We start from the raw sequence: 24,665 nt of genomic DNA on the forward strand, positions 1-24,665 counted from the left end.
ATTTGTAAAAAGATTCACCTTCCAAGTGGCTAGTGGCTCTCCAATGATCTCCTGCTGATAATAACTCCGGATGGTGGACATCCCATCAGAATTAATTGCAGCAGACCGGAGTCCTGCAAATGTTAAAGTGTCTTTAGTTTTACAGACGAATAGATGCCACGGTTCAGTGGTTTGGCATTATTATTAGTAAGCTCTGTAAATCTTGAGGGAGACAGCCACACAAACCATTCTAACCTTTATAAATTAAATGAGAATTAGTGACTTTGCTTGTTGTTTGCAGGAAGAATAAGCATGCAGAAGACAATAAACAACCTTTTCCCCTATCCCCCAAATTTAACATACAGAAGCTTGCTTTGCCTGAAAAGTAGAAATAAGGCAGTTGGACAAACATAAAATATTCATCAGATGAAGGGGAAATAATCTGATGTATTTAGGGAGTCTACTGATAGACAACAAAGAAGGAAACCCCATTAAAAACATCTCAGAATGTAACCTGAGAGGTTAGGGGGTAGTATATGGTACCAGGAAGAATTAGTCCCCAAATCAAGGTGAAGGTCTAGAGTTTAACAGTCACATCTAAACCTATAAAGCACTGAGAGGCTGGGATTTGTACAAACCACTGGTTCTTCCTGTATCTACCTGTTTGTGTGGTAAGTGGAATAGTTCTATTATTGAGGGCATATAATAAATTCTCCATGGGTAAACTGTCAAAATTTAAAAATTATCAGCCTACTAAAACCTGGGGGAAGTTAGAAGGTACAGGGTAAGGGTGATAGGCAGGAGTAGGGAAGAAATTTTGGAGACTTGGGATGAACTGACAGAACATAGCAAGAAACCAGAAGTAGATTTTTTAAAATATTTATTTTTAGTTTTCGGTGGACACAACATCTTTATTTTATTTTTATGTGGTGCTGAGGATCGAACCCAGCGCGCCGTGCATGCCAGGCGAGTGTGCTAATGCTTGAGCCACATACCCAGCCCCAGAAGTAGATTTTAAAGACTGTTACATTAAGCCGGGTGCAGTGGTGCATGCCTATAATCCCAATGGCTCAGCAGACTGAGGCAGGAGAATCAAAAGTTCAGAGCCAGCCTGAGCAACTTAGTGAGGCCTTCTGCAACCCAGCTAGACCCTGTTTCTAAATAAAATATAAAAAAGAGCTGGGGTTGTGGCTCAGTGGTTAAGTGCCCCTAGGTTCAATCCCTGGTACAAACAAAAGCCCCCAAAACAAAGAACATTAAATTGGTAGAATTGATCTGTTACCATTGGCAATGAAGAGTGCCTCCTACACACAGCTGTTGACTGTATCTAGTCTAGAACATTGTGCTTGAAGTCAGAGAGACAGTAAGACATTAGTATTCTTTTTTGTTGTTGTTGTTCTTTCATTCAACATCATTTATTTGCTCTCTATGTATTAGGTATCGTGTTAAATACTACAACAAGCCTGGCCAGTTCTGGTGCTTGTGAGGTAGCTTTTCCATTGTCCCCCTGACACACATCCCCAATCAATCAATCAATCCCAGATCAGGTGGAGGCTACTGCTGTGTAATCAGGAAAGAAGGGGTGAGGGCAAGAGTGAAATGAAAAGGGTGAACATAGAGAAATGAATAAACTGAAAAGAACTAAAGAGTTGTAAAAGAGAGATGAAATTATAAATGGCTGGATTCTGTCTGGGGATGAAAGTGTCAGGGGCCAAGTGAAAAAAAAAATGACATCAAGATGTCTAACTTGGACAATTGGTGGACAGGAGGGAGAAAGATAACCCAGTTTTAAGTACTTTGATTTGGAGCTCCCTGTGGGCCATCCAAATAGAGAGATCTAGTAAGAAGCTGGATATTTGAGTTTGTAGCTGAGACGCATTTTCAGAGGTACAGAGGAGACAGTACAGGGTGGATGTTATAGACACTGAAGATCCATTATCTGGGTTGGAATCCTGGCTCCATCAAGTACTGAAGTGACCTTGGTCGACTTCTTTCATGTGTCTTAATCTTCTCTTTCCTCATCTCTGACCTGGAGATAATAGCAGGACCCATCATGGCGCCTTATCTTGAGGATTAAGTGAATGTTTAGCGTGTAGAGCGTGGGCTCTGTGAACCCTAGATTTTATCATCATTGCCATTGCGTCTAAACATTGCTAAGTAAGTATTTGGAAAATGAAGGAATCAATGAGATCACTCAGAGAAAGCACACAGAACAAGACAAGAGGAATAAAAATAGAAACCCGAGTTTATCATCCCTTAAGGGGTTAGTCATCTAGTTTTGATGAGAATTCAGATGGTTTGAAGCATACATCATTGAACCAAGAAAGATTCAGATTCAAATAGGAAACTAGGATCAGGAGCAGAAAAGAAAGTTAGTATTCCAGATGAAAAGATTTTTGGAGAACCAGATGGGGGTCATTAATTCTGAACCAATTAGGTCCTCCTAGAAGGGACAGGTCTATCCAAAAAATCAGGTATGGGCCAGCCAAGCACCTAGGCACGGTTAAAAGCTAGTCTGTGAGGGCTGGGATTGTGGCTCAGTGGTAGAGTGCTTGCCTTGCATGTGTGAGGCACTGGGTTTGATTCTCATCACCACATAAAAACAAATAAAATAAAGGTATTGTGTACAAAAAATAATAATAATAAATAAAAAGTAGGATGTGAAAGGAAAGGGCAAAAAGGCTGTTTGGCAGAGTAATGGCAAGCAGCATGGTGACCAAAGCCATCGTTTCCATGACAAAGGACATAACATGAATTCCCGAATTTGGTGCTTCGATAGCAAACATGCTCCTGAAAAGAGAAGTGAGAATCACAGCAGGTAAATCAGATCCCATTTTATTAACTGGCTAGTCTGACTGGAGAAATGGTGCTTACAAAAGGCAGTGTGCTAGGATTGCCACCACCTTCCCACAAAGTTCTCAAGCCGGAACCCCCGAAGTCACCCTGGATTCCTTTCTTTGCTCTGCCTCTCTTAATCCCCACCACTAATGCCTCAATTCCTTGGCAGTCCTGCAGACTCTAAGCTTTAAGGACTTTTTCTATCCATTATACTTCCTACATCTCCATACCTTTCACCCTGGCACAAGGCAGCACTTTCTCTCACCTGGGTGGTCTGCAGTTGCAGTAGTCTCCCTGATTCTCCCTGTGAACCATTCAACAAACCAAGCCAGGCAAATGTCCAGCTTATGGTAAAATCCAAATTATTATTATTATTATTATTATTATTATTATTAGTAGTAGTAGTAGTAGTAGTAGTAGTAACAGTAGTATTATCTGTACTAGGGATTGAATCAAGGGTGCTTAACCGCCAAGCCACATCCCAGCCCTTTTTTATATTTTAATTGCAAGACAGGGCCTTGCTGAGTTGCTGAGGCTGGCTTTGAACTCATGATCCTCCTGTCTCAGCCTCCCAAGCTGCTGGGATTACAGGTAAATCTGAATTCTTAACTGTAAGACTGTGAGTGATGTAACTTCTACCAACCCCTTTCATCTTGTCCTTCCTCCTGTCTTCTACTATGCTTTGGCCTCACGGACCTTCTTATTTAAGCTCACCAGGCTCTTTCCTGCCATAACTGCTTCTGTGCAGTGCTTAGATTTTCAGGGCACTGAGACCTCTAGGCATCGTGGCTTTTACCTCCCCTTCAAGGAGACCACTCTGGACATTCCATCTGTATAACCCCTCTCTCCTGGTCACTTTCTAAATTATCTTGTTAATTGGTTTCATTGTGCTTTTCTGGTATTCTCCCCTTGATTTATTTATGACTTGTTATCTCCCTCACTACAATGCAAGATCTATGACAGCCAGAACCAGGGTTGGCCAGCGTAGCCATTAGGCAGAGTGAACCCTGTACTCAGGATCCATGATGCTTCCAGGTGCCCATGAAAATATTTTCTTTTTAGTTTCTTTCCAAATTAGAAGAATTAACAATAATGAATCTATAATCATAAATGCACCCTGGATTAAAATTGTCTTTATGCTTGATGTTTCATATTATAAAATATTATTTTTAATTTTTAATATTTTTTATGAAGAAAGGAGCCAATGATAGTCATTGTGCAGTCATGGATGGGACCCTGTCAATCTCTTCACCACAGTGTCTCTGGCACCCAGAGCTGTCACTGCCACACAGGAGGCCATCAAATTGAATGCGTTGTCTGAATAAATGAAATGCCTTGAGAATCTGGGATCTGGCCTAACGAACTTGTGAGTTTTGCATGTGCATGTGATGGACAGCTCCAGTTTGTCCCTCTGGACCCACTCTATGCTCTTCTCTACTTGTCTCTGGGTCTGGTGAAGCTGATCTTTGCATATGTCTATCAATAACTTTAGGCTGGGTACAGATAGGCGTAGGCACTATCAGGAACTTTTAAGTACAGAGGAGGACAGTGAGCTTCCAGGATTTGTCCCTGGGATTCCCTAACTGCTCACTCAAAATGGACTGAATCTTTCCATTGCTCTAATGAACAATACTAATATTGTCAATAATAATGCTACCTGATGCTTGTTGACACTTTATCTGGTATTAATATGTTGATGGTAGCAAAATAGTATGGGACAGCCTGTATTCCACACTTGAATTGTGTAGCACAGAAATGTTGGCAGATGTCATCAGTTTCTTCCAAAGCCTCCCTTGATTTTTTATTTTTATTTTTATTTTTTTTATTGATTGTTCAAAACATTACAGAGCTCATGATATATCATCTTTCATACATTAGACTCAATTGGGTTTTGAACTCCCATTTTTACCCCAAATTCAGATTGCAGAATCACATCTGTTACATACTCACATTATTGCATAATGGCATATTAGTGACTGTTGTATTCTGCTACCTTTCCTATCCCCTACTATCCCCCCTCCCCTCCCTTCCCCTCCAATCTTCCCTCTCTACCTCCTCTGCTGTAGTTCAATTCTCTCCCCTTTTATTCCCCCTCCCCCTTGCCCCTCATAACCTCTTATAATTTTGTGTATCATTGAAGGTCTCCTACCATTTCCATATGCTTTCCCTTCTCTCTCCCTTTCTCTCCCCCCATTCGTCTTTGTTTACTGTTAGTCTTTTCCTCATGCTCTTCCTTCCTGTTCTGTTCTTAGTTGCTCTAAGAACAGAACAGGAAGGAAGACATTTGGCATTTGTTTTTTAGGGCTTGGCTAGCTTCACTTAGCATAATCTGCTCTAATGCCATCCATTTCCCTGCAAATTCTATGATTTTGTCATTTCTTAGTGCTGCATAATACTCCATTGTGTATAGATGCCACATTTTTTTTTATCCATTCATCTATTGAAGGGCATCTAGGTTGGTTCCACAGTCTAGCTATTGTGAATTGTGCCACTATAATCATTGATGTGGCCGTATCCCTATAGTGTGCTCTTTTAAGGTCCTCAGGGAATAGTCCGAGAAGGGCGATAGCTGGGTCAAATGGTGGATCCATTCCCAGCTTTCCCAGGAATCTCCATACTGCTTTCCAAATTGGCCTCACCATTTTGCAGTCCCACCAGCAGTGTACAAGTGTACCCTTTCCCCCACATCCCCGCCAACACTTATTGTTGTTTGACTTCATAATGGCAGCCAATCTTACTGGAGTGAGATGGTATCTTAGGGTGGTTTTGATTTGCATTTCTCTGATTGCTAGAGGTGGTGAGCATTTTTTCATGTACTTGTTGATTGATTGTATGTCCTCCTCTGAGAAGTGTCTGTTCAGGTCCTTGGCCCATTTGTTGATTGGGTTATTTGTTATCTTATTGTTTAATTTTTTGAGTTCTTTGTACATTCTGGATATTAGGGCTCTATCTGAGGTGTGAGGGGTAAAAATTTGTTCCCAGGAGGTAGGCTCTCTATTTACCTCTTTTATTGTTTCTCTTGCTGAGAAAAAACTTTTTAGTTTAAGTAAGTCCCATTTGTTTATTCTTGTTATTAACTCTTGGGCTATGGGCGTCCTATTAAGGAATTTGGAGCCCGACCCCACTATATGTAGATCGGAGCCAACTTTCTCTTCTATCAGACGCAGCATCTCTGATTTGATATCTAGCTCCTTGATCCATTTTGAGTTAACTTTTGTGGATGGTGAGAGAAAGGGATTCAATTTCATTTTGTTGCATATGGATTTCCAATTTTCCCAGCACCATTTGTTGAAGATGCTATCCTTCTTCCATTGCATGTTTTTAGCCCCTTTATCAAATATAAGATAGTTGTAACTTTGTGGATTAGTCTCTGTGTCCTCTATTCTGTACCATTGGTCCACCTGCCTGTTTTGGTACCAGTACCATGCTGTTTTTGTTACTATTGCTTTGTAGTACAGTTTGAACTCTGGTATCGCTATACCTCCAGATTCACACTTCCTGCTTAGAATTGCTTTTGCTATTCTGGGTCTTTTGTTTTTACATATGAATTTCATGATTGCTTTATCTATTTCTACAAGAAATGCCGTTGGGATTTTGATTGGCATCACATTAAACCTGTAGAGAACTTTTGGTAATATCGCCATTTTGATGATGTTAGTTCTGCCTATCCATGAACAGGGTACATTTTTCCATCTTCTGAGATCTTCTTCTATCTCTCTCTTTAGGGTTCTGTAGTTTTCATTGTATAAATCTTTCACCTCTTTTGTTAGGTTGATTCCCAAGTATCTTATTTTCTTTGAGGATATTGTGAATGGAGTGGTTTTCCTTATTTCCATTTCAGAGGTTTTGTTGCTGATATACAGGAATGCCTTTGATTTATGCGTGTTGATTTTATAACCTGCCACTTTGCTGAATTCATTTATTAACTCTAGCAGCTTCTTTGTAGACCCTCTTGGGTCTGTTAAGTATATTATCATGTCATCCGCAAATAGCGATAATTTAATTTCTTCTTTTCCTTTTTTATGCCTTTAATTTCTTTTGCCTGTCTAATTGCTCTGGCTAGTACTTCGAGAACTAAATTGAATAGAAGTGGTGATAGAGGGCATCCCTGTCTTGTTCCAGATTTTAGAGGGAATGCCTTCAGTTTTTCTCCGTTTAGGATGATGCAAGCCTGAGGTTTAGCATATATAGCTTTTACAATGTTGAGGTAAGTTCCTGTTATCCCTAGTTTTTCTAGTGTTTTGAACATAAAGGGATGCTGTACTTTGTCAAATGCTTTTTCTGCGTCTATCGAGATGATCATATGGTTCTTGTCTTTAAGTCTATTGATGTGGTGAATAGCATTTATTGATTTCCGTATATTGAACCAGCCTTGCATCCCAGGGATGAATCCTACTTGATCATGGTGCACAAGTTTTTTGATATGTTTTTGTATTCGATTTGCCAGAATTTTATTGAGAATTTTTGCATCCAAGTTCATTAGAGATATTGGTCTGTAGTTTTCTTTCTTTGAAATGTCTTTGTCTGGTTTTGGGATCAGAGTGATGTTGGCCTCATAGAATGAATTTGGAAGAGCTCCTTCTTTTTCCATTTCTTGAAATAGCTTGAAAAGTATTGGTATTAATTCTTCTTTGAAGGTTTTGTAGAACTCCGCTGTATACCCATCCAGTCCAGGGCTTTTCTTGGTTGGTAGTCTTTTGATGGCTTCTTCTATTTCTTCCTTTGTTATTGGTCTGTTTAAATTGCGTGTGTCTTCCTGTCTCAATCTGGGCAGATCATATGCCTAAGAAATTTATCGATATCTTCACTATCTTCTATTTTATTGGAATAGAGGGTTTCAAAATACTTTCTAATTATCTTCTGTATTTCTGTAGTGTCTGTTGTGATATTGCCTTTTTCATCCCGTATGTTGGTAATTTGAGTTCTCTCTCTTCTTCTCTTCGTTAGCATGGCTAAGGGCCTGTCTATCTTATTTATTTTTTCAAAGAACCAACTTTTAGTTTTATCAATTTTTTCAATGTTTTTTTTTTGTTTCAATTTCGTTGATTTCTGCTCTAATTTTAATTATTTCTTGTCTTCTACTACATTTGCTGTTGTTTTGCTCTTCCTTTTCTAGGTTTTTGAGGTGTAGTGTGAGTTCATTTATTTGTTGGTTTTTTTCTTTTTTTGAGGAAAGAACTCCAAGAAATGAATTTCCCTCTTAAAACTGCTTTCATTGTGTCCCATAGATTCCAGTATGTTGTGTCTGTATTATCATTTGTCTCTAAGAATTTTTTTAAAATTTTTTTTTGAGAGAGTGAGAGAGGGGAGAGAGAGAGAGAGAGAGAGAGAGAGAGAGATAGAGAATTTTTTTTAATATTTATTTTTTAGTTCTTGGCGGACACAACATCTTTGTTGGTGTGTGGTGCTGAGGATCGAACCCGGGCCGCACGCGTGCCAGGCGAGCGCGCTACCGCTTGAGCCACATCCCCAGCCCTCTAAGAATTTTTTCATCTCCTCCTTTATGTCTTCTGTAACCCATTGATCATTCAGTAACATATTGTTCATTTTCCATGTGATGTAGGATTTTTCCTTCCTTTTTTTATCATTGATTTCCAATTTCATTCCATTGTGATCAGATATGGTGCATGGTATTATCTCCATGCCTTTATACTTACTAAGAGTTGCCTTATGGCATAATACATGGTCTATCTTTGAGTAGGATCCATGTGCTGCTGAGAAGAACGTGTATCCACTTGATGATGGTTGAAATATTCTATATATGTCGGTTAAGTCTAGGTTATTGATTGTGCTGTTGAGTTCTATAGTTTCTTTATTCAGTTTTTGTCTAGAGGATCTGTCTAATGGCGAGAGCGGTGTGTTGAAGTCACCCATAATTATTGTGTTGTGGTCTATTTGACTCTTGAACTTGAGGAGAGTTTGTTTTATGAACGTTGCAGCTCCATTGTTTGGTGCATACAAATTGATAATTGTTATGTCTTGATGGTGGATGGTTCCTTTTAACAGTATATAGTGTCCTTCTTTATCCTTCTTGATTAACTTAGGTTTAAAGTTGATTTTATTCGATATGAGTATGGCCACTCCTGCTTGCTTCCGAGGGCCATGTGAGTGGTATGATTTTTCCCAACCTTTTACCTTCAGCCTGTGTATCTTTTCCTATCATATGAGTCTCTTGAAGGCAGCATATTGTTGGATTTGTTTTTTTGATCCAGGTTACTAGCCTATGTCTCTTGATTGGTGAGTTTAGGCCATTAACATTTAAGGTTACAATTGAGATATGATTTGTATTTCCAGTCATGCTTCTTTATTTATTTATTTTAGTTTGGCTGGTTTTACTTTTTGGTTATATTCCTCCCCCTTTACTGAGATACCTCCTGCTGTTAGTTTTGGGCACTATTTTACAATTCCTCTTCTTGTAGTATTTTGCTCAAAATGCTTTGCAGTGCTGGTTTTCTTGCTGCAAATTCTTTTAGCTTTTGTTTATCGTGAAAGATTTTAATTTCATTGTCAAATCTGAAGCTTAATTTTGCTGGATACAGTATTCTTGGTTGGAATCCATTATTTTTCAGCGTTTGAAATACATTGTTCCAGGATCTTCTCGCTTTCAAAGTCTGTGATGAGAAATCAGTCGTTAACCTAATTGGTTTACCCCTGAATGTAATCTGCCTCCTTTCTCTCGTAGCTTTTAATATTCTCTCCTTGTTCTGTTCCTTGGCTATCTTCATAATTATATGTCTTGGAGTTGGTCTATTATGGTTTTGAATGTTTGGGGTCCTGTAGGCTTCCAGGATTTGGCAATCCATTTCATCTTTCATCTCTGGGAAGTTTTCTAGAATTATTTCATTTAATATGCTGTCCATTCCTTTGGTTTGAGTCTCTGTGCCTTCTTCTATCCCGATGACCCTCAAATTTGTTTTTTTTTTATGACATCCCATATCTCTTGAATAGATTGCTTGTGGGATTTAAGCATCTTTTCTGTGTTGACTATATTCTTTTCAAGTTGATAAACCTTGTCTTCATTATCTGATGTTCTGACTTCTACTTGATCAAGTCTATTTGTAATATTCTTGTTTGAGTTTTTAATTTGGTTTATATTTTCCTGCAATTCTAGGATTATTGTTTGATTTTTTTTTTTTAAGATCTCTATCTCCTGGTAGAGCTCGTTCTTTGCCATTTGAATTTGTTTGTTTAATTCATTTTCAAAATATACTTTTATTGCTTGGACTTGCTGTCTCATGTCTTCTCTAATATTCCTTTCCATTCGAGTTAGGTATGCCTTGAGTTCTTTCCCTATCCCTGCTTCTGATGTTTCTATGTCCTCCTGTAGAATTAAGTTGTCCTGCATTGTTTGTACTCCTTTATTCCCTTGTTTTCTCATGTTGTCCACGTTACTTTCCAGCTCTATTTGATTGCCGTGTTTCTGCTCTCTTCTATAGATTTGTTTTGGTTCTGTATTACTCTGTTGTTTCTTCTTTGTGTTGTTAAACTGTGCCTGCTAACGTGGATTCTGCTGGGAAGGAATTCCGACGGCCGAGCTCCAGTGACGTCACTGCTCTGCTATGATGGGCCCCAGGCTCCTTGCTGGGGTGTCCTAATGGGGCTGTGTGACTGGACTGTCTCTGTTTGGTTTCAGCTCCCGGTCGAGGCAGGCGGGCAGTCTCCAGCCGCCCAGTATCTCAGACAGCAGGCGGGTGATCGGTCACCGGCGGCGGGGTGGACTCCAGCCGCCCAGTCGTGCGGGCAGCGGGCTGGCTGTCGCCGGTGGGCGGGCGATCTCTAGGCACCCAGTCCTGCGGTCAGTAGCCGGCGGGCGGGCGTTCTCCTACCGCCCAGTTACGCGGGCAGTGGGTGAACTGTCGCCGGCGGGCCTGCGGTTTCCAGCCGCCCAGTCGCGAGGGCCTGGCCTCTAGTCCCCTGGTTTCTCCTGCTAGTCTTGGTTTCTCCTGCTAGACCAGATTTCCCCTAAGTGATGGCTCTCGGCAGTTCAAACTGTACTCTGGGCCTGCCGTTTGTTGGGTGTGGAGGGTGTCTATTGGGAACCCCGGCACTCTATTGTTTTGTTTCCGTTGTGGAGGATAGAACTGTACCGCTTCCTTCCCCCTCTGAAATCCCGTACTCAGCCCGGGGGTCAGTGCGGGCTCATCCGGCAGAATTCCACAGAATCGCAGCCACTTTTCTCCCTGCTTGCTAATTAATCGCTTCTCTGCGGCACCCCGCCTTCTGTAGCCGCGGGGAAGGGCGGGCGTATCAGTCAGCCCGGATCTCCGGGGTCGCACAATTGGCTATTGGGATCCCCGGCACTCTATCGTTTTGATTTTTTCTGCTTGCCCCTCCCCCAGCGCTGGCTAGACAGGTTTCGTTTTGGCTGCTGATGGGAGGGGGAGTTGAAGGTCAGGTGTCTCTAGTTTTCCCCTAGTCTTTATGCAGGCTTACTCTGATACTCCCTCCCCCGGAAAGCCTAGGAGCGATTTTATGCGAATTCCCCATGTATGGGGGATGGGCTGAGTGACACAGACCTGTTTTATTGTTGCAGTCTGTCGGAGAGTGGCGGTGGATACTTCAGCTCTCCAAGATGGTGGCCGCTGATTGCCTTGGTGGAGTTTCCGTAGTAGGGGATAGGACTGTATCGCTTCCTTCCCCGTCTGAATTCCTGTACTCAGCCCGGGGGTCAGTGCGGGCTTGGCCGGCGGGGTTCCACCGAATGGTAGCCACTTTTCTCCCTGCTTGCTAATTAATCGCTTCTCTGCCGCGCCCCGCCTTCTGTGGCCGCGGGGCAGTCTGCGGGAATCAGTCAGCCCGGGTCTCTGGGGTCCCTCCGTTGATTTTTTAACATTCATATCATTCTCTTCTTAAGTCTCCATTCTCTCATGGTGCCGGGATGACTTTGTCTCTTCTCTTGCTGACATGTCTAGCTTTACTGGCTCCTCCTCTCTCAGTGGACTTAGTACACAACTGGGAAACTTTCCAACATCACTGTCTATAGCTTTCTGAAATCCTGCATCTTTTGCAGTAAGTGTGATTTTTTGAACAACAGCTTCACTCTCTAGGTTTCTCCAAACTTACCCCAATTAGAATGTTCTAGTGTTGTGAGCTTCTGGTATTAAGTGGCCTTTGTTTCTGCAAACACAACTAGTATCCTGTTTCCTGAGTTTCCAGCAGGTAAGAATCCACACCACAGGGCTGTGGCTGGGGCTCAGTGGTAGAGCACTTGCCGAGCACATGTGAGGCCCTGGGTTCAATCCTCCATGCCACATAAAAATAAATAAATAAAATAAAGGTATTGTGTTCATCCACAACTAAAAAAAAAAAAAAATCCACACAACACTTCAAAAATAATTTACTTTCAATGCAAAGATATTTTTTTAAATGATAAAAACAGGAAATAATAAAAATAGAAGCCTAAGTTCTTCCAATAAGCACATACTATGTTATTCTTGGTTTCTAGGTCTTAAAGGGCATGTTCCTGCTTTGTCGGCTGTCCTTCTTGCTTTTATTTCTCTTATTTACATGTCTTCTCCAGAAAAAATCAAAATTCCAAACTATAAAAAATCTAAGAACTTGAAGTAATTTCAAAAGGAATCAACGGATAATTAAACAGCATACATAAATGTACTTTTAAAAGTATCTCAAGGTAATGACCTAGATACGTTTGGTTTTAATTACATAATGATATTAGTCTTAATGGCCAAGTTCATTATACTCATCAGTATATGAATTTCTTGGTGATATGGCAACTGTTGAGCATACCACTTGTTATTTATTTGTGAAATGTGAAGTAACTAACTTTATTCATCTATTGTCACATTTATTTTAGACAAGAATATTTGTCCCATTTCTACATAGCTTGCAGCTTTGTAGGTCAATTCTCCTGATTTCTTTATTTCATCAGGTATCTAGATGGCAGTCAGATTCTAAAATATTCTTAAATTCGCTTGCTTTGGCAATCCATATAAACTACATCTCATATCCAATTATTGGCACATAATTGTAGCCAGCCTTACATAATTGTGGGGAGCCTTAATGTTTCATTGTGCTCATTGTTGTTTTCATGATGTTTTTTTCCTTTTGTGTTTACCTGCACCTCTGATCTGAGAAGGCCCGGTTGGACCCTCTATCTGGTCTGCTTTCCATTCTCCATGCTCAAGGTTGACACTTAGATTTGCAGATGCTCAGAGGATCCATCTTTAAGTCATCATCTATTTGACCCTCGAGATTCAACATCCCCACTCCTTTGAAATCACCAAGTCTTTTATTTTTTTTTCCAGAACAAAGGGAGGAAGATTTCTGACCAGGAGATTTGGAGAGACACTGACCAGTCACAGGGGACAGCAGTAGTGGCAGATGAGCAGGTCAAGAAAGACATTGCAGGGACCTGAAGTCTTGCTTAAGAAATTTGATTTTTCCCCCTGTACTCAAAAGGGAGATGACAAACAACAACAGCAGCATCAGAAAAGTGTAGAATTGGGAATTAGCTTAATATGTGCAATGATGTCAAGTAAGAGAGTTTCAGGTGCTGATGAAAGAGTCGTTGAAAGGAAGATGAGGACCCAGGGTGGTCAGGGAGGAAAGCTAAAGGTGGAGAGAAGAGAAGAGAAGAGAAGGCTGTACCCAGGGAGGAAGAAATGGTACTAGAAATCAGTTTAGGAGGAATGAATAAGCAGGATAAATAAAGGATACAAGCCTGTGGTCAGAGGGACATCTCAGAGTTGGGGGTTCAAGAAGACCCCAAGAATCAATTATTTAAGGTTCATGGCAAATACTATTTAAAGAGATGAGAGCAGTAAACCAGAAGGCTAACGATTTGGTGAGGTTATTATTGGAGATGTTGCTATTACATGACTGAGGATGTCACAACTGGGCAATCTCAGTATTCAGAGTGGAAAGAAAATCCTTAATATATGGAGAAGGTCACCCCTCAGTGCCTTTGTTTCCTCGTCTGTAAAATGTAAGTAATGATAATAATAACTGCATCACAAGGTTACATGTAATCTTTATAAAGCATTAATAAGCAATAAAGTATGTAGCAGTGCCTTGCTCATAGCAAGTGCCCAGTCAAAATTAGCCATTATATATTTTCTCTGATATGGTGGAAGCAAATTCACAGTACCGGGAGAGGGGTTTAAAAAAAATAGAAGTTCACTGGAGTAGACAAAGGGGAATGAAGGAAAGAAAGGAGGGATGGGGTAAGGAAAGACAGCGGAATGAATCTGACAAAATTCCTACATACATATATGAATATACCACAGTGAATCTCAAAAAAAAAGACTCTATCTCCATTTTTTTTACATTTGTGGTTAATGGCTTCAAGATATGAATTTTGGTGAGACACAATTTAATCCATAAAAGGAGAAAGGGTCACTGTTTTCTGCTTCGTAGACAGTTATTTCTGAGAAGAACTTAGTTCTTAAAACATAGAGCAGATTTCCTCAAAGTTTTATTCTTTATATTTTCTCTGTCTAATGCACACACACATAAACACATAAATACACATGCAAGATCTAGACTGGATATATCTGGGAACAGTATACAGGTGAAATCAACAATCAGTAAATTCAGTAACACACAAGATGAAAAGTAGGAAACATTAAAACTAGGAGAAATAAAAAGTAATGTATAAATTTTAAAAAATTAGCATTATAACTCAGAGTAGGAGTACCTACTTGCTTAAGATACTGGGTATTGAATCTGGGTCCTCCCCCATGCTAGGCAAGCATTCTACCATAGGAGCTATATCCACCAGCACAAAATCCCCACCTTCCTATACAGTGAGAATCATGGAGAATATAAGGTCACTTTTTGGCAATGGATTGAACTTCCAAAGTGCTCAGGAGAATGACAACTGTCAAGAGGACTTAACCCATGGCCTAGACTAGGGAAGATAGTGATGAGAGAGGCAGAGTTGGGATGTAGACATAATGGTCGGAAGGGGCTATTGAGCCTTGGAATTTCCAGTGGAACTCTGGAGAGGGGTGGTGGGTGACATGATGTTTGCAGGATCTCACTTTATGGCGTGGAGAATGGAAATGGTTATGACTGGTGTGGCTAGGTGACAGGAGTCTTAGAGTGAAGGTTTACTAGAATGCACTGTTTCAGGTGTTCTGGGCAGCTGGAAGACCCTGTGTAGCACCAACTCATTTATGCAGAAATGGTAGATTCAAAATGTAAACATCTGCATACTTTCTGCTCTTAGAATTAGCCCTAAAATTCTTGATTCTAACTTCCACTGAAATCCAAATGACTTTGGATTATTGAGTTCAGTTTCAAGTTTGCTTTTTGGATCTCATCACTTAGTCTTCCTGGTTCTAACTCCTATTTATATCAGGAATGACTGGTGACCCCCCCCCCCCCCCGGGCTCCACATCTTTGATTGGTTTACCTGGAGTTACCTGGAGATACATCTAAAAAGGAAAAGTTGGATACTAAAGTTTTATTGGGAAGTGATCTTGGGAGACACACGTGTAAGGAGGTGAGGAAGGCAGGATTGGGTAGAGGGAGAAGCTGAGATGAAGTCAGGCTGCACTTGAGCCTCAGCCAACCTGATGGGAGCCCTGAATAGGGGGTGGTCTTTCAGAGTTGTCCAACTGAAGTCATGGAGCCCAATCTTTGTATGCCAGTTTGGGTCAGTCTTTGACTGCTGCTCTCTGGGAATGGACATAAACTTGGGTGAGGTCATTCCCTGAAGATGCAGGAATATCCCAGAGATGGATGCTGCTGAGGGCTTTCCTTAGCTGACATTCTCAGCAGAGGAGGGACAGGTGTATGAGCTCCAGAGAGCATCTCTGGATGGACCACTGCAGTATCTACTACATTCTCTTCACCACCCAGCTGACCCTGGCTCCTTTAGAGTACAGTGATATTTGGTGAGAAGGAAGGGAGGGAGGGAGGGAGGGAGAGTGGGGAAAGGACCAAACAGGGAAGGTAGGAGAAGATTACAGTCATATCATACTCCCTTCATGATTTTGCCCACAGATACCCACAAAGGCAAGGTCATAAACATCAGAGAACTGAGGCTGGTGTAACAATGTGGTAATCACCTTGAGGGTCCGTACAAGAAGGGAAAAGAAGTTGTATATTCTATACTATCTCTGTCCTTAACAGGCCACCTCACAGGTCATCTTTAACATCCACAAGGTCATGTCCCATTTGGCAGCACTACTGTGAAATTACAAAGAAACTGATCTCCATGGCAGATGGATGCTAACAGGGAGGAAAATAAGCTTTGGGTCATTATTGAGAATTAAGGGGATTATTATGACAAAACTACTGCTTTCTTCAGAGAAGCTACTTTTAAAGGGGGAAAAAGCAGTGAATTCTTCCACAAGGAGCATTTTTTTAAAGATAAGGGCTTGGCTAAATATTAAATTAAAGGAGATACAGGAAAATGTATCTGAGCAGCAAAAACAATGGCAACGTGGTTCTTGTATATAAAGTAATGGGAGGCCTGATATTAAAGTCTGGGTTGCACCAGGGTTCTAGAATTAATGTCAGCAGATCTGTATGATGCCTACTTTAGTGAGTGATCTTCTCTCCGGCAGATATTTTGTGATTCTTTCTGGGATCATCTTTGTGCCAAAAATGTGCTTCCTCCATCATGGGAACACAAAGATCTTTTTTTCAGAGCAATTATTTGAATAATTTCCTCTAACAGCCTGGAGAATTGTTGATTCCCAAGCCAAAAAAGCAAAAAGCCATGAAGACTCCTGTTCATTCACTGGGAAACTGTCTAAGCAATGGCAATTCTCTTTTTCCCTGGAAGAGAGTCAAGGAATACAGAAAACGTGTTAAAGAGAATCTTCAGATAGATCCCTCTCCATTAAAGTGTGCATTTTCCTCCAAAGGTGCTCATTTCATAAGTTGTAAATAACAGAAATAAATAAATAAATAAATAAAATGAACCTGGCCTTTCCCAAGTTGATGAGATCATGCAGTCTTTCCTGATGAAAAATTCCCTGTTCAATGCCTGATTTGCTGCTAATGATAATAAGGTCATCCAAGTGTACAGCTGTTGGACTTCCATGCAACACACAATGACTGATTAAAATTACCTAGCAAAACCCTGGAAATGGTAATAACACTGGTGGGAGATTTGTGCCTGGAATGAAGCCTTAGGCATCGAGGGGAGCTGGTTAGTTAGCCCGCTGTTAATTAGCAAAGGAAAACGCTCCTGTTTTCAATAATTTATATCTTCATCCCAAAGTAAATAATAGAAGGAGTTTAATAACATGGAAGCATTAAGACTCACCAGGAGGTCTTTCCCAAACATAAATTACCAGCACAAAAGTACCTGGGTATGAACAGTTTGCCCCCTGATGAAGCTCAGCCTAAATGATTGACTCCTCTTGATGAGGTTATTTAACATATAACTGAAATTAGTTAATCTCTTAAACTAGCCACAGAGGCAACCTTTGGTGAGCAATAGCATCAGAATTCTTTTGTTTTCATTCTATAATTTTAGGAAAATGAAATGCACCTTTGACTTAGATCCTACATCATTCCTTTTTTTGTCCTGTGGTCGAAATGGCTGGCAAAGCCATTGAAATACGTGTCATTTTATTGAATGGGAAAATTGCAGATTGATTCCATTCATGTAAATAATAAATTCTCTGAACATATACAATATTTCTTGGGGTGCATTAGTGCACATTTGCATTTATTTCTCTTTAATATGAAACAGCTGTTTTTTTATTTATTTTTTTCCATTTTGGGACATTTGAAAGAGAAGAAAAGGGTAGGGTAGAAACAGGAATCAAGCAACCCCTTTATATTTCATTATAGACAATATCACATTAATTCCCGTCATTCCTGAATCTGATGGAGAACAGAAACTTGATTCATTTTTTAAACCCCTGAAAGTTAACATGGAAAATTTAACATAAGCATTTAAATTATCAACGTGGAATGAGAAAGGGAGTCAGCTATGACACGCCTTAGCCTAGCTCACCACTCTGAATTTAGGAGCCGGAAAGGTATAGAATGTACTTACATCAATCAAATCATCCTGGTGAAAAGTTACCATGTAAATCCCCATTTCTCACCTGGCATTCTCATTGGGATAGGAGAATCGATTTTCTTAGCAATAGAATAAAGCTACCTGCCTTCTCCTTTTGCTAACCGAGTTTCTTTATAATTATGCAAACTAAATTTCAGTCCTCTTCCTTATCATGGCCTTGGGAAATAAAAATCTGGTTGGTTAAATATGGTCAGTGTTTTTCATTCTAGTTTGATAACCTCCATTCCACATGTATAACAATAATTGAACCTAGAATTGTTTTTTTTCCTGACATCTCAGCTGAAAATCAAATTAATTTCCAGTAGACATAGAGATGTGTGACTTCATATTTTCAGTGGGATTCTGAGTGCACGCTTTAAGAAGACACTTTTTGTCCTCTCTTTCTTGATTGTATGCTTTGGCACTAAAGCCTAGTGGGGGAAAAACATCCTATTTTAGAATCAGATAAATGTAGCTTAAGATTTTGACTCTGCTTTCTAACCACTTTATGGATTTTTGACAAGCTAAGTGAACTCTCTGAGCTCCAGGGTCTTAGTTTTTTTAAATGAGAATACTAACCATTGCCTCCCAAGATCATTCATCTGAGTATAGATGCCAGCATGGAGCCTAGAATCCATTGAGAGCTCTCAGGTGGTGCTCATCCCTCTCCCTCTTCTTTTCCTTTTCCCTCACTTCCTAGCTCAAAAGACAGTGGCTTGGCAGTTGTCAAGGACTCTCTCCACTGCAGGCTGAGAGTCTCCCATAATTTTGTAAAATGTTGTGCGACCTCTTCCCACAGAAGACAATTTGCAGCTATGGACAAGACAGCATCCCTATTTGTATAGAAATGTCATCCCCAGGCTCAGCGAGGTACATCATGTGTTGAAGGTAAGTCACACATGACAGCCTGGAAGCAGGGGTGTCCTGAAGTTCTCCCGTGATATTTGAGAGCAGGGCATCATCCTTATTATGGTTTAGATATGAGGTGTCCCCTGATTGTGTGACACAATGCAAGGGAGTTTAGAAGGTGAAACGACTAGGTTCTGAGAGTCTTAATGTAATCAGACTAAAACACTCCCAGTCTTAGGGTAGAGTTTCTGAGTCTCTTTTAGAGCACCCAGGTGTGGGACTTGGAAAGTCCTGTGACTGGCAACCAAATAAAAGAATAGCAATCTGCCTGCCTGGGGCATGGCTCTGATTCACAGCATCAAGAACATATGCCAGTATTCAATGGCTGAAAATATTTTATGCTTAAAAATGACTGTACAGTGCAGGGAGAAGTTCCCATTTTATCATCTTGATTCTCAAAACTCTTAGGCAGTGAGGATATTATGAACAGGATAAAAGAAGCTCAGTGCAATTCTCAGTTTTTCTGTAGCAGGAGGCGGTGATTGGTTGTATCCCAAAGATACAATGATGTATCTTTAATTTGAGATCGAATGATGATGTGTGGACTCCAAGAGGTCTCTGGATGTGATTCAGGATGTTACAGTGCTGTGAGGTGTTGGGCAGGAGATGCTAAGTCAGTTAGAATCCAGGACTTTGGCCTTCTATTTCAACCAGAAAGCTGCATTTCCTTCTGTTTTACCTGGTGAGGTTCTATAGGAGATTACTTTTGCCCAAAGTTTGAAAACAATGATTCTCTTTACCCTTGTTAAATTTTCTGCTCAGATCCTATAAGGACAGGATTTCCTTCTGATCCATTTTACATCTCCATACTACCCAGTCCAGCAGAAGACACTCAAACATTTCTGATTGGTTGCATGAGGGAGTGAAGTTTGGGATACTAGGCCTAGCCTCCTGGCTCTGCACTGAATAGTCCTAAGCACAGTTATTGAGCCTCTTCTGCAATCATATGGCTGACACGTGAGAGTGGAAGCCTTTCCCAACATCCTCATCACTGTCAGCGTTAGCATACATGTAGTTGATGGCTTTTTCTCCTTCATAAATTACTCTCTCTCGATTAGTTGAGTTTTGATTTACAGTTTGCCTTACCTTTTTCAATCTGTTTACACTTCCTAACAACCTTCCATTCATCCAGTTCTCCCTCCAGGGAGTTTAACGAGATTGGCCAATTAGCACTTCCTTTTTAACAAATACATAAATATTTCACTCTACTCAAGTATGGAGGACACATTGCAGTGATGAGATAAATCAGAACTTCCCTATAGATTTTCTTTACCTGGAGTGAGTGCATCCCTTGAAGCAATTACATCAATAATAATAATGTGCACACAGGCATAATATTTCATGTTGCTCTCTCTACTAGGAGCTTTGATTTCTCCTTGGAGTCAAGGACTGTGTTCTCCCATGAGATTTCTCAATCTACCGGTGAGGGCTATGCTGTTTAATACTTTTCATATATGACACATCTTAGCAAAGACTAGGTTTAGACAAAGTCATGATGTCTGATATGTTTCCATGCCTAAGATTATGTTAGAATTATCTGTTATTACCATATGCTCTGAGAGATAGAATGTGATTTACTATCTTTCCATATTCTGTGTGGTTCAGACCTCTCTGCTAATTAGCTATTTAAAGATATTGGGTGTTAATTCTAAGCACAGCCAATATATTAAAGAGTTAATTTATTCTAAATCATGGGCATCACATCTTACTCCTTAGCTCTTTTATTTATAGAGATGCTCACCATGTCTCTTAATGAATTAATGGTTTTGCAGGGACATTAACTTGTCTTTGTTTAACTGAGGAACCATAATCAAGTTGGCTTTTGATGTATGAGTAATTTATAGCTGTGCAGGTGATGGTAGCAGCATCAAACTGTGATGTTCTTTTGTCAAGAGTAATTCCAATGTAATATTTCAATTTACTTTTCACTAAAGCATTCAATTTGGATTTAAAAGGCAGTCAATATAGGTTAATAAAACGGTGTTAACCCATCACTAATGAACTGTTCTTGTAGAATAGCATGGCCCTTCTTACCATGAATTGTCTTAGACTGACATCCCACTACTCTGGATGCCAGAAAAGAAGATATTTGAGTGGCCACTAGTGTTATATACCAAGGAATGCTAAATATGGATGGCTTGAATGGCAGTCTACGATTTATTTTGTCTGTGCCAATGTCCTGGTGTGGGGGGACACAACATTTAATTAAGACCCAGTATATAATCTAGTAGGACAGTTGTGATACCAGCTAATAACAGTACAAGGGTGGAAATAAGTACCCTTGAAAGTCTAGACAAGATGTGCTAGGAATCCAGAGGAGGAGAGCTTTGTTTCCTTTGGGGGTTGAGAAAGGCTTTACGGATGGCATGGCATCGGAACAAGACGTAAAGAAGATCGCTGAGGAGGGTACAACATTTTTAGCAGTGTATTAGCTTTCTGTTGCTGCTATAACAAAAGACCCACAACACAGTAGTTTAAACAATACCCATTTATTATCTCATAGTTTCCATGGATCAGAAGGGTAGCAACTGAGCATGACTCCGTTGGTTTTTTCCTTAGGTTCTCACCAGGACAAAAATCTAGATATCAGAAATACTGAACTTCTCTTTGGAGACTCTAGAGAAGAATCCACTTTCAAGTTCATTCAGGTTACTGACAGGGGTTGCAGGGTCAGGTCCCACTTTTTCCTCCTAGCTATTGACTGGGAGACTCTCTCACCTCCTTAAGATCCCTGTATCCCCCATCCCATTACCTTTTAATCTCAAATCTTTGCTTTCTTCTACTGCATCTCTCTAACTTAGCTAAAGAGAGCTCTGGGATTTAAAGGGCTCCTTTGATGGAACTGGCCCAGCCACATAGTTCAAGATAATCTATCTCAAGTCCACAACCTATATTATACCTGCAAAGACTCTTGCAAAGTCTATCCATAGCAAAGACTTTTGCTATGTGATGTAACCTATCCACAGGTTCCAGGAATCAGGGCATAGACCTATTTATTTAGAGGCTGTTATGCCAAACACAACAAGGGAGACCAGTGAAAACTGAAGAGCTCCTCAAGGCAGTGGTGAGGAGTCAGGTGTGTGCAGAGGGATGGGAGTGGCAATGGAACTGGGGAAGCAGAGTTGGTCACCCCCTTCCACGTGTTCCCATAAGGGTAAATTCAGCTATATTGAGTTGTCTTCCCATCTGCCTCTTGAGGCCAGAGACCTCAACACAGGGCTCCTCCTGTCTTAACCAAAGGCTCCTTGACTGCAGTTGACTGTCTCAGAGCTGTTTAGTAAGTTTGTAGTGTTCAACAAGAGTAGATCTAATTACATAAGAGCTTGGGGTTAAATAGGGCAGTTGTACTTTGGAAATCAACTGCACTGGATGGTGATTGGTCAGCTTCATATAACCTTTCTGAGGCTCAGTATCCTCATCTGCAAAATGGGGACAGAAAAATTCATATAGTTGTGTAGCTTACCTGGGAGCATGCAGGTAAGTGCTTGGTCCTTAATTATCAACTTAATTATGAATGAATACACCATTGTGCCACCCATTCTCAAAATGATTGTGGTCTGTGGTAGCCAACTAAACTACTGAGCATTGATTGCACCCACATAATTTACACATATCTGAAATAAGAGAAAAGAGAAGTATAGTGGCCATTGGGACTTGACTGGCAGGACACACTCCTACTTCCATGGGTCTCTCCTTTTTTCCTATTCTTCCTCCAGCATTGTGCAGGTACCTCTCTCTCCAGGCTGGAAAGGTGTGGAACAAACTCAGTGTCAGGATTCCTCTTCCAACTGGAGGGAGTCCCTGCTCCAGCCTGAAGTGATCACTTCTCTTCTAGAACTTTTTACTTTTGATTAGCAATTGGTCATATACCGCTTTGTGATATTTCTTGTTGTTTTAACTTTTCAAATGTTTCTATTTTATGTCCTAAACTGTTGTATGGACTTCTATACACTGATTCAAACACATGTTTTTGAGCACCTCCCTGGAGAGGCTGTGGTATTGGAATAGAAACAGTTCAGTTTCTCAAGTTGACTGGTGCAAAAGATCATTAGTTTTGATCATCAATTATAATTGACATTGCATGTTGTGAGAAAGAACAGGAAGGTGTTGGTAAGAGCTCAAATAATAAGAGATCAAAGCAAATATATATATATATATATATATATAGTTTTGCAGTCCATAGTACCTTGTACTTGGGAGGTACTCAATGAATATTTTTTAATAATTTTTAAAATTTGTTTTAATTAATCATACATGACAGTAGAATACATTTATGCACTTTGATATATCATACATAGATGGGATATAATTTCTCATTTTTCTGAGTATACATGTTGCAGAATCATATTGGTCATGTAGTCACATATATACATACATACAAGAATAATGTCTGTTTCATTCTACTATCTTTCCTATCCCCACATCCCCTCCCCTCCCTTCCCATCACTTCCCTCTACCTAATCTAAGGTAACAATATTCTTTCTTAGTGCCCCCCACCTTATTGGGAATTAGCATCCAAGTATTAGAGAAAACATTCGGTCTTTGGTTTTGTGGGATTGGCTTATTTCACTTAGCATGATATTCTCCAACTCCAACCATTTACTGGCAAATGCCTTAATTTCACTCTTCTTTAAAGCTGAGGAATATTCCACTGAGTATATATACCACATTTTCTTTATCCATTCATCTATTGAGAGACACCTACATTGGTTCCATAGTCTAGCTATTGTGAATTGAGCTGCTATAAACATTGATGTGGCTGTGTCACTATAGTATGCTGTACTCAATTAATATTAATAGATTGAAATTGTTACAATTTTACTCTGAAATTGGAAACTCAGTGCAGTTGAATATAGGCAATGGATGGGTTGGTATTTCTCAACTTAAAGTCAGGCTCCATCAGGTACCTGCAGGGATTCATGGAGACCGATGTCCCCTCCTTGTTCCCAGTTGGTACCCTCAGAGTTGCCCTCACCAGGGATGGCCCAGGTCTGCCTGTCCACGATCTCCTTCTTATCCTGACAACAGCTTAACCCAATGATCTGAACCAAAATATGTCCATGAGGATCTGCCCAGGAGCTGAGAGACTTATTTTTGCTGCCTGGGACTCCTGGCTTTTATCTTCATCTTCTTTACTGGTATTGACTTTAAAAATGCAGACCTGGCCAGGTATGTTGGCGCACACCTGTGATCCCATCGACTCAGGAGGCTGAGACAAGAGGATAACAAGTTCAATACCAACCTCAGCAAACTGATTAAGGTCCTAAGAACTTACTGAGACCCTGTCTCAAAATTAAAAAAAATAAAAAATAAAAAAAGGACTGGGAATGTGGCTCAGTGGATAAGTGCCCCTGGATTCAATCCCTGATACAAAAAAAAAAAAAAAAGTAGACTTGATTGACTTGATTGATCTGGCAGGAATTAATTTCAGAAACCACTAAAACAAGAACAAGTTGTGTTTGCTCTTCTTTCTTGGTTGCACTGAAATTCTGATTGTTTTGCAAAGGATTGAGGGAGAGGTCATGGACATCTTCAGAGGGCCACAGATGGACACAGGTACAGGCCGTGATACCCCAATAGAGGTCTTTTATGTATGATGCTCGACTCATATTATGGCTCTCTCACAGGCATCCCCCCAAACTTTCACTCTTTCCCCCTTGAGACCCAGAACATCTTCCACATAGATCCAAGGACAGCGTGCCTTCCATCTCCCCTCTAACTAGCTAGTGTTCTTGAGAAGCAACTGATGAGGGTGGAGGAGAGAATTATGTTACTCTGATCTTTTGCTCCTGACAACCTTCCTTATGTGTGATGAAATATAAATAGTATAAACCATGATTCACTATTAAACCTGAAAGAGAAATGACACCAAGATTCATAAATTAATGTTAAATATATTTTCTGCAGTGATTGCAGGATGAGGGAGAGTCACTCACCTGTAGTTCGAAAT

This window comes from Spermophilus citellus, assembly GCF_964194105.1.
Source record: "Spermophilus citellus genome assembly, chromosome: 3".
In the NCBI taxonomy this organism is placed as follows: domain Eukaryota; kingdom Metazoa; phylum Chordata; class Mammalia; order Rodentia; family Sciuridae; genus Spermophilus; species Spermophilus citellus.